This window comes from Hevea brasiliensis, chromosome 13 (genome assembly GCF_030052815.1).
Source record: "Hevea brasiliensis isolate MT/VB/25A 57/8 chromosome 13, ASM3005281v1, whole genome shotgun sequence".
Lineage (NCBI taxonomy): Eukaryota > Viridiplantae > Streptophyta > Magnoliopsida > Malpighiales > Euphorbiaceae > Hevea > Hevea brasiliensis.
The window spans coordinates 5,446,170-5,456,436 of NC_079505.1; positions in this window are offsets into that span (position 1 = coordinate 5,446,170).

Genomic DNA, 10,267 nt, shown 5'->3' on the forward strand with positions numbered 1-10,267 from the left:
TTAGTACCCAGTGCCAATTTACCCGTTTTTCCAGTCCAGTCGACTAGTATGGGTTACTCGGGCAATGATAATAAATCTTACCAAATTTTAATCGAATAATACTGCAATAAATATCAGAAATTAAGTCTACCAAAGATGTAAACATACATTCTGCATATTTACCTTATTTTAGTTTTTTTATTTTATATTGTCACCACTAAGCAGAATTGCTTAGCGCGTCGCTTTTGCCACGCGCAGGTACTAGAGACATAGCTGGGGAACCCAGCAGACATTAGACAGGGTGAACTTTCAGAGCTGCATACTAAGTCTAGAGTCACCTCACATCTACAGTGCACTTGGTAGGACATTAGGACTTTGGGTGGCATTTTGTATTTTGCATTCTGTATTAGTTTTGATTGTAATTACAAACTCTTGAACTTATGTGATAATGTAAAGATACGAAATTTCATGTTATTGAAATTTTCTGTATATTATGTTGAAAAATGAAATGTTGAGAAATATTCATGAATGTACTTCAAGTAATGATGTGAACAAAAAAATTCTGAAAATAGTGTTGAGATTTTGAGATTGAGTTAAGATGTGTGTATAATGGAGTTCTGGATTTGAAAATTTTATTGGAAGTGTCTTTTAAACAGGTTCAGAAGAACTGTTTTTCCAATTTACAGCCGGCACCCTGCCGAATTTTCTATAAAATTTGAGAAAAATTCAGATTAATCAAAATTATAAATAAATGAATTAAAAAGGATAAATTGTAATGAAAATATGATTTGGTGCTCCGACATACTGTGTGTCATATCTTGCTTGGCTACACTGTAGACGGGTAAGGGGTGTCACAGACAAAGTTTATTTCAACTTTTAGGTTTTCCATCAACACCATTTCAAACAATAACTCTTAGTGACAATTCCATAATATGTATTTGAAGATATCATCCCGCACTTTGGAGTTATAGTATACAATCAGTCAGTTCGATTAGGATTTGAACCAAGTTATACTAACTGAAAAATCGAAAATTAAAATTATAAAAATCAAATAGTATTATCGAAAATTAAAATTATAAAAATCAAATAGAAATACTAGAGAGATCTTATAATTTCAATTTCAATTCCTTTAACTCCTAAATCAAAATTGCCGATCTTGATTTATAATGGATTAATATTAGGTTAGCCTATGTAAAATGTAAGACACGTGGTTAATGGAACTGCCCAATAATTTGCATCCTTCATCAAACAAAATTTTAATACTATGATTATTGTTAATGTGTTTTCTTATTTTTATTTTTTATTTTTTATTTTATTTTATTATTAAATTAAATGTCATAAAATTATTCATGATAACTATCAGTAAATTAAATTTTATTTTATAAAAAATAAAATTATAATACAAAAATCCGATTATTAGATATGACTTTAATAATTAAACATAGAATATACAAGTTTAGCCAATATTTTTAATTCATAAAATTTTAAATTGATAGCCTAATAAAGAATCATAATATATTAATATTTTCAATTTTGACTGTTAAAATCTGCAAGATAATCATATGGGAGGATTGAGAAGAGAATCTTTAAGTCAAAGTAATACGAGAAATTAAAAAGTTTAGCTGCTAAAATTATCAATTATTTTGGGAGGATTTTAATTGGTAATTTATTTACTGATCAATTAGGTTCCTACTATCCACTTTTAATTAGAAAATGAACAGCTAAATTAGCTACTAAAACGTTAGTCAATAAAATTTCCAACTAAATAATTAGTAGGTAATTCGTGAGCAAATGGTAGGGAACCTGAGAATTAATCATTATTTACCGACTATTATTTAATTGGTAACTACCAACTAACTTAATATAATTAATAATTACCAAATAATAGGTAGTGTTTTTATATTAATTTTTTATTCCAAATAATATAACTTAAAAATAAAATAATGAAAAAATGGTTACTATTTTATTTAGTCAATATATTTTTAATTTTCAAAGAAAATAAATTATCAACGGGTAATTTTTTATATTAATTTCTATTTTAATTGAAGAGCAAGTTTCGTTAGGTAAAAAAGTTAATTGAACAACTTGACCTTAATTAGGGAAAATTATAAAAATGCAAGAGAAAACATGAAAATCGCGCTCAATAATTTTCTAATTCAAAAAATAAATGGAAAATTATTCTTATCTTTCATAATTATAAAAAAAAAAAAACAAATCATTGTAAAATATATTTTATTTTTGAAATTTTTTAACATGTGTATTTATTCATTTATTTTATAATAATATGATTATTTTTATCATTCTAAATAATTATTCAATTATATGTATAAAAAGTTACGGTATAACTTTGATTACAAAAAAAGTAATTGTTTTCCACTTAGAAAATCGTTGAAAAACAAAATTTTTGTTATTAAAAAAATAATGAAAAATTCAAATCTTAATTAAATTTTTGCAAAACTGATTTTGCAGTTCTCTATTTGTAAAACTGGCATATGTGAACATAAAGCTCTATTTTAATTCTCTAAGAAAACTTTTGTACAAAAATATCTTAGTTTTCCACAAAGTGAACAAGTTTTCAAAGTTTCTATATGGAGAAATTTTAGAATACAACTATTCTATTATGATCATTCATTAGAGTATGCTTCATTTGAATCTAAGAATAATCAACGGTTAAAATTTATCCATTGTACAACACCAAATAATTTTCCAGGGGCTTGTCAAAGAACAATGAAGTCAAGGCTTGTTGGTATTCGCAGTGCTAAAGAAGGCATTTGAACAACCTTGCCCTACGGGGGAGCTTGCGAAGGGAACACTGAAGTCTTGTTAGTATTCATATTGTGAACTAAAGCTACATATATATGTGTAGATGCAATTCTGAAATGTAGGGTAAACAATGTTACTGACATGATTCCAACTGAGATTGGAAACTTTAAGCAACAACTTGAGCCTGATCTTTCTTCAAGTCATATATCTGGAAAGGTTCCGAATGAACTTGGAGAGTTAACGCCTTTGCTGAAGCTAGCTTTGAATCAAGATCAACTTTCTGGAGCTATACCTTCAGAACTTGGATCTCTGACCAAGCTTGAGTGCATGGACTTGTCCACAAACAGATTGAGCGAGTCAATTCCAGAAGATATATGGGACTTGGTGAAACTACACTACTTGAATTTGAGCCACAACAAGTTGAACAAAGCAATTCCAAAGCAGCTGGGTGAGTTTGTTCACCTGCTGCGGCTAGATTTGGGTTACAACATGCTAACAGGAAAGATCCCGACAGAATTCACAAAACTTGAGAGCTTGGAGGAACTTATTCTCTCTCATAATAATCTCTCTGGTTTCATCCCCAAGGCTTTTAAAGAAATGCACCTTTTGTGGAATGTTCATATATCCTATAACTGGTTGCATGGTCCAATTCCCTATAGCAAAGCTTGTCAACATGCTTCTATAGAAGTTCTACGTGGTAACAAAGAATTGTTCGACAACGTTAATGGTTGGAGCTCGGGGCAAAAGCAAATATTGAGGAAGCGCAAGAAAATTGTGCTTGTAATTTTACTCCCTGTTTCAATAACTTGGTTGGAGCCTTTCATGTATCAGGTTCCAAGCAAGGGAGAGAAGTTCAAAGAAAGAAGTTCAAATGAATAGTGAAGGGTTGCTTGCCACATCAATTTTTGATGGAAAAACAATGTATAAAGAAATCATACAAGCTGGGGTGAGCATTTAACGGTTAAAACTGAAATTTAATCGAACTGATTTAATTTGGTTGTTCGATTCAATTTTTTAGTTGTTCGATTCGGTATCAGTTTTAATTTTGTGAAAAAATTGGTTATTTGGTCCGGTTTGGTCAATTAAGTGGAAAATTGTATTAACCGAACCAAAATAATTTTGGTCCCCTTTAATGCTACATCGTTTTGACACCGCCTCTTCATTTTTCCCTTCTCCCATTTTATCATGTCGACAATCAAGTCCTCCCACCCTCTCCCTCCTCCTCCTCCTCCACCTCTTTTTTCTTTTGATTGTCTCTCATTTCATCACTTCAACAGTCCCATCCCTTCTCCTTCCTTTTCTTCTTCAGTTCCTCTCCCTGCCTTTCTTCCTCAGTTACTTTGTCCTTTGTGCCAGAATTGCACGGCTCCACTGGTCGTGCCTTTTGCTTCAGCAAGGACTCTGTTGCAGTTTCTTTTGGGGGAATAGATATGCTTTGCTTGGATTTTCTATCTTGGTTTATTGCTTGTCGACACCATATTTTGGCCGATCCCCGAAATCAATAAACTTTGAAACCGATCCCCTGCACTGAGTCTCCCTTTGCCAGCCAACCACATTTCCGATCTCTCCTCAAAAGGAATCGAATCAATACTAAGTCCCCATATCATTTAAAGCCTCACCGATCTCTCAAACCAATTCTCAAGTCCCCTGACCAATCAATTACATTTCCGATCTCTCTTGTCAAACGAGATTGAACCAACATTAGGCCTTCATGCCACCAGTCTTATTGCCGATCTCCCTTTTAAAAGTTTGGAAATAATTGTTTGATAAAGTTAAGGTTCCAATCCGGTTTAATGATAATTCCGATCTTAAGTGTTCAAATCAAATTTCCAATTTTAATCAAGTCCCGTTTAGCGTTTGTTCACAGCCGATCTCATGCTTACAATGTTTTTCAACCTCTTACACTTAGATTAATAATCACTTTTAGTTGTTGTTCTAATATGTTCAGACAATCAAGTGCTTATGCAACTTAGGTACTTTCCGATCACATCCAATCATGGAACAAAAAGGGGAACTTCATTTCATTTCAAATTAAAATTTGTACAAGTCATTCGGCTGAAGGATCACCCCCAGGCCGTTCTACATTTTGTTCACCCCCCCTATCACCTTCGGCCTCCTCCTCACTATCCTCTTCTTCCTGGGGAGCCAGATCCACCATCCAAGAGAAGTCCTCCTCGGGATACCGCTTCCTGAGCTCAGGCAAGAAATCCCCATGAACGTTCACATAAGCACCGACCTCCCTTGTCACTGCCTCTTCTTCTTTTGCTTTGAGCTCCTCAGTGAGGCGAGCGACTTCGGCAGCTCGGAGCGCCCGAACTTCTTCAAGAACATGAGCCTGCTCGGCCAGCTTATCCTCGTAAAATTTCATCCGCCCCTCAATTTCAGATATGTAGTTTTGGGCGGACGAAAGTTGAGATCGGAGGGAAGCAGCTTCCTGACCCACCTTCTCGACATCCTACCTCAAGCGGTGAGCCTTCTCCCGGATAATATGTTGGTTCACCAGACTCTCCACGCTCAGGCTCATAGTTTGTGTCAGGATATCATCGAGGCTGTTCAGGGTTAGCCTATCCCGATCCTCCCGAAGGCAGATGGAGGACCCTAAGACCTTAGCAAAACCCAGGTTCTCTCGAACCGTGCGATTCTTCTCCAGCGAGTGGATCAGGATTTGGGTGCCGCGGGAAAGGGTCCTCGCAGGTGGTTAGGAAGGGCCCCCTTCTGCACTCGAAGCAACTGGAGGGGGTGGTGGCGGCTCTTCTTGACGAGGAGGAGACCGAACCACTTCTATGTCAGGGATCGGCTGTCCCGAGGGTTGAGACGAGCCTCCTTGCATCTCCCCAGGATCATGCCTGGGCGTTTGTAGCAGCTCGGAACGCTTCATCTCCTGCACCTTTCGGGAGACCTCTCTCTTCCGCTTCTGGCTCTCCTTAAAAGCCTCGCTGCTTGCCATACCTGCACAAAGAAAAGGTCAGTGAGATCGCTAAGGCCCAAAGACCAGAGATATAGAAAGTACCAAAGCTGAGGTCAGAGAGCTGGAGCCCGCGTTCTTCCCAGGACTACCAGATTGTCCAATGATGCGCTCGCCAGAATCGCATCTAAACAAGAGTACTTCTGATGGGCCGCCTGATCTTTCAGTTCCATCACCATTAGGCCTTCTTCCCTATTCAGGGTGATCCGCTTCGGAAGTAAGGGACCTTGGTGCAGCCAGCTACGTGAGAAACCCTCAAAGCCGTTCGAAACTTTGCTCCTCAGAATAAAGAAGCGATTCTTCCAATTCTTCAGGGAGGAGGGCAAATCGGTAAAAAGCCCACAATGTGGCTTCGCCTGAAAGAACCAATACTCGTCGTCCTTTCGACGAGTTAGCCTATGTAGTTCGGTGAACACCTTAGCTGTAGGACGGAGTCCTTTGGCTCGGCAAAGGCCTCTGAAGGCTACTAGGATCCGCCATGAGTTCGGATGAACTTGGGCTATGCACACTTAGTGAAATTTTAGAACTTCCTTGAAGAAGTCGTCAAGAGGGAACCGCAGCCCGGCTTTTAACTGCTCTTCGTATACCATGATCATATCATTCTCTTCGAAGAAGTGATCGGCTGAAAGATCGCCGTGACACTTAATGAGCTCGTATGAATCGGGCCGAATGTTATACTCTTGGCTGAACGACTGCAGGTCAGTTTCTTGAAGGATTGATGGCAGCTCGTCCATGGGAAGGTTTTCTCTCCCTGAAGAATGTGTTTGCCTCGAGGATGCTGCTTGACCGCGGGCTGGAATGAAGGTTCTAGGGAGTTCAGATCGCCTGCTTGTTCCGACTACCTCTACCTCATCTGACGACCACGAGACCTGAACGGAAGGGGGGCTTGCCGCTCTCTGACCCTCGGCGCTGCTCATTTTCAAAGAAAAGAGGAAATTTAAACTAAAAGAAAGATCAAAACCCTTACCGGACTGTGATCGGTGTCGGAAGAACTTGAAAAACGAGAGGATTTTGGAATCTCTCGCGAGAGGCTGAAAGTGACATAAGGAAGCAACTGGCTGACCCGTCCCCTATTTATACCCGTCTGAGCATTTAATGCTCACGGTGTCCCAAGCGGCGCATCGGTTAGCGGGATTCGCCAGCCTTTTCTAACACGTCTCGTGAATATTCCAGAGATTTCATAAGGAGATCGGCTAGTTAGACCTCTGCAAATTGAGATAGATATTTTGGATGACAGATCGGTTAAGGGTCATTCAAATTAAGAGTCGGATCGGATAAATACTTCAGAGATCGGAAAATAACCAATACAATAATAATAAAATGATAATTGACGAAATAAAAATTTTATTTCCAAAAGGTCGGATTACATCATTTGGGCAATCTCTAGAGATCGGATTACATTAAAAGTCGAATTACATCATTTGGGCAGCCTCTAGAGATCGGATTACATTAAAAGTCGGATTACATCATTTGGGCGATCTATAGAGATCGGATTACATTAAAGGTCAGATTACATCATTTGGGCGATCTCTAGAGATCGGTAGTACATCCCATCTAGTAAAGGCCTATGTCAAAGCCTAGTCTTGTGGTTGAATCAAAAGATGTGTTTGACCAGGAGACCGGCCGTCAACATCGGATAGATGTACAGCTCAGATGGGGTGACTATGACTCTCATGAAAATGAGAGAGATCGTCATCAATGTTATCGCTCGGAACCGAGCCGCTGTTGGGACACGCAATGTGGTGAAAAGCCAAATGAACTTCGAGCGGCGGTCACTAGTGATAGGAGGGAAATTAGCAGTCTTCTCGCCCGAAATCGGTTCGTCGATTACATCGGTCAATCGATTCAAGGTTAACACGATTGACATTCTCGATCTGGGTCGGTAAATTAGTCCAGTTCTCTCATTGTCATCAGAGGTAGCCATAGTGATCTTCCGATCACCGGGATCGAAAATTTTCAGTCGGTGAACAAGGCGAACAGCCAAAAAAAGATCAAAAGTCACCATCATGGCCGGAATTGTTGCCGGAATGGGAAAAGTGAGAGAGAAAGAAGAAAAATGAAATGCGGGAGGATTTCCCGTCGGGGGTATATATAGAGAAGGTCTGAGCATTTATTGCTAGCAGAAGACGAAGCGGACGTCTCGGAAACCGAATGAATAAATGCTTTGACTAAACCAAACCAGGTAAAGGAGAAGACTGGAGTGGGAGAGATCGGAAGAAGGGGGCCCGGCATGAGAGATCGGAAAAGGATTGTATTAGAAAGATTGGAAGGAAGAGGAGATCGGAAAGCAAGGAGAATAAGACAACTTCCAATAACTGTCATCATAATCAGAGCCGAGGTAGTTAAAGCGTTGCAGACGAGATCTCCACCGCACGCCTCATTTGCAAAATCGCCCACATTACTGACAGGTGCCAGAGTATGTCATGACAGTCCTGTACATCCCAATCTCCGCCGTTGATTTTACTTGTAAGGATGAGCCCGGAGCCCTTGGATTAAAGAAGAAGACGACAAGACCGGCGCCTTTTATTCCCAGCCCTCGGATCGCCCTGGACAAGAAAATTTGGGACCGTCGGATTAGAAGAGAAAAGGACAAATATTCTGAAAAGGATCTCAGCCGTTCATTTTGATTCTCTTTAATTCTCAAGCATCAGATCATGTCCTTTAAAATCCAAACCTTCCATCTCCCTCAAAGAAAATCCTGACCCTTCATGGGGAGCACCCGGTCCCTATAAATACCTGCATGAAAACTGTTGAAAGGAGGATAAAAAAAAGAAAGGTGGTGACTATAGCGGAAAGGCTCTGAAACTTAATTCAGTTTTGCCACTCTGCCATTTTTAAGCTAGAAAAACTTTAGAAACCAGTTTTCTAAAGTATTTTCTTTGAAGGAGTGTTGGACACTGGAACTCTTGATTTTCAGTTTGTTCATTGTTCTGCGTTTCAGTTCTGTTTTCATCACTTTTATATCCACTACTATTTTCCAAGCTTAGTCTCATTCATTATCATTCCACCCGATTACGTTCTAACTTGGTATTCCTCATTTCAAGACAAACATTGAATCCCGGACTACTAGCACGCAACTCTGCAACATTTGTGGCTCCATAGTTAGTTTAATAGGTCCAACTTCCTACAGGTGAGTGTCTGAACCGTTGTCCTATCCAGTGTTTGCCTTCATTTTCTTTCTATTTATGCTTGTAATTTTCGTTAAAGTTTGTCTTGTGTCAGAAGGTCCCACGTAGGTGGTTATTCTCATAAGTTTATCTTTCGATACAATAGTTCATGTTATCTATTTATTTTTTGTCTTTATTTATCTCTTAATGTGGGTATTCTGGTTATGGGTAACATATAGGTGGTTAGATAAAATGCTGGTAGCTGTATCTTAACAAGAGTTTTTTTTTATATAAAGAAAGGGTTCAGATAATAAATCGGAGAAAATTATGAAGACGAACCACTAGGCTAGCTCAAGAAGACGAACCACTAGGCTAGCTCAAGAAGACGACTAGATATGGAGAGGGGTTGGAGTAAAATTGAATTTCAGACTAGCAAATAAAGGAGAGCGGATACTACTTGTCTAAAGGTACTGGTAGACCGATCACATAAGAGATCGGCAAAAATTCAGTCTGATATTCCCTATCTAGTCACAAGGTACCGATGAGTTTAAAAAAGCCTAATCCAGGTCCCCAATGTCTTTGGATGCCAAAACCCTTCCCTTAAGGTAGGGTCCTTGTGCGATACGATTATAATTAAGTTTCAAGAGGACCGGGGAGAGTTCCTACCCGATCCTCATCCAAACCAAATAGGAGATCGGAGGAGAGTTCTTATCCGATTCTCACTCAAATTTTAACAAAATTTAAAAGAGATCGGAGGAGAGTTCTTATCCGATCTCCAATTGAAATTTTAATTTAAAAGAGATCGGAGGAGAGTTCTTATCCGATTCTCGATCTAAATTGCAACAAAATTTAAAGGAGATCGGAGGAGAGTTCTTATCCGATTCTCGATCCAAATTCTAATAAATATTTAAAAAGAGATCGAAGGAGAGTTCTTATCCGATTTTCGAATCAAATTCTACCAAATACATAGAAGATCGGAGGAGAGTTCTTATCCGATCTCCAATCGAAATTTTAATCTAAAAGAGATCGGAGGAGAGTTCTTATCTGATTCTCAAATCGAATTCTAACAAATATGCAAAGTAATCCTACAAACAAAAACCGCAACACAACACCAATTCACTAAGGTTGTCTCATTTACTTATGTATCTGGGTAATCCGAATTAGTGAAAAATCAAATATTCCTTTTTTTCAAAGGATAAACATTTTCATTCGAACCCCCCTAACTATTGATTTTAATTTATAAAGAACGTAAGGTTAAATCTGCTCACCCTCATTGAGGGACGAGGTGGGGTGCCTAACACCTTCCCCACCCGTTTACGGACCCCGAACCTAGAATCTCTGTATTTGAAGTGGTTTCGTTTTAATTTGCATTTGACAAATGGTTTTCTTTAATTTCCCTCAAAATTTAAGTGGCGACTCCTCACTCTTTCCCACTTCGGTGAGTGTTCATCCA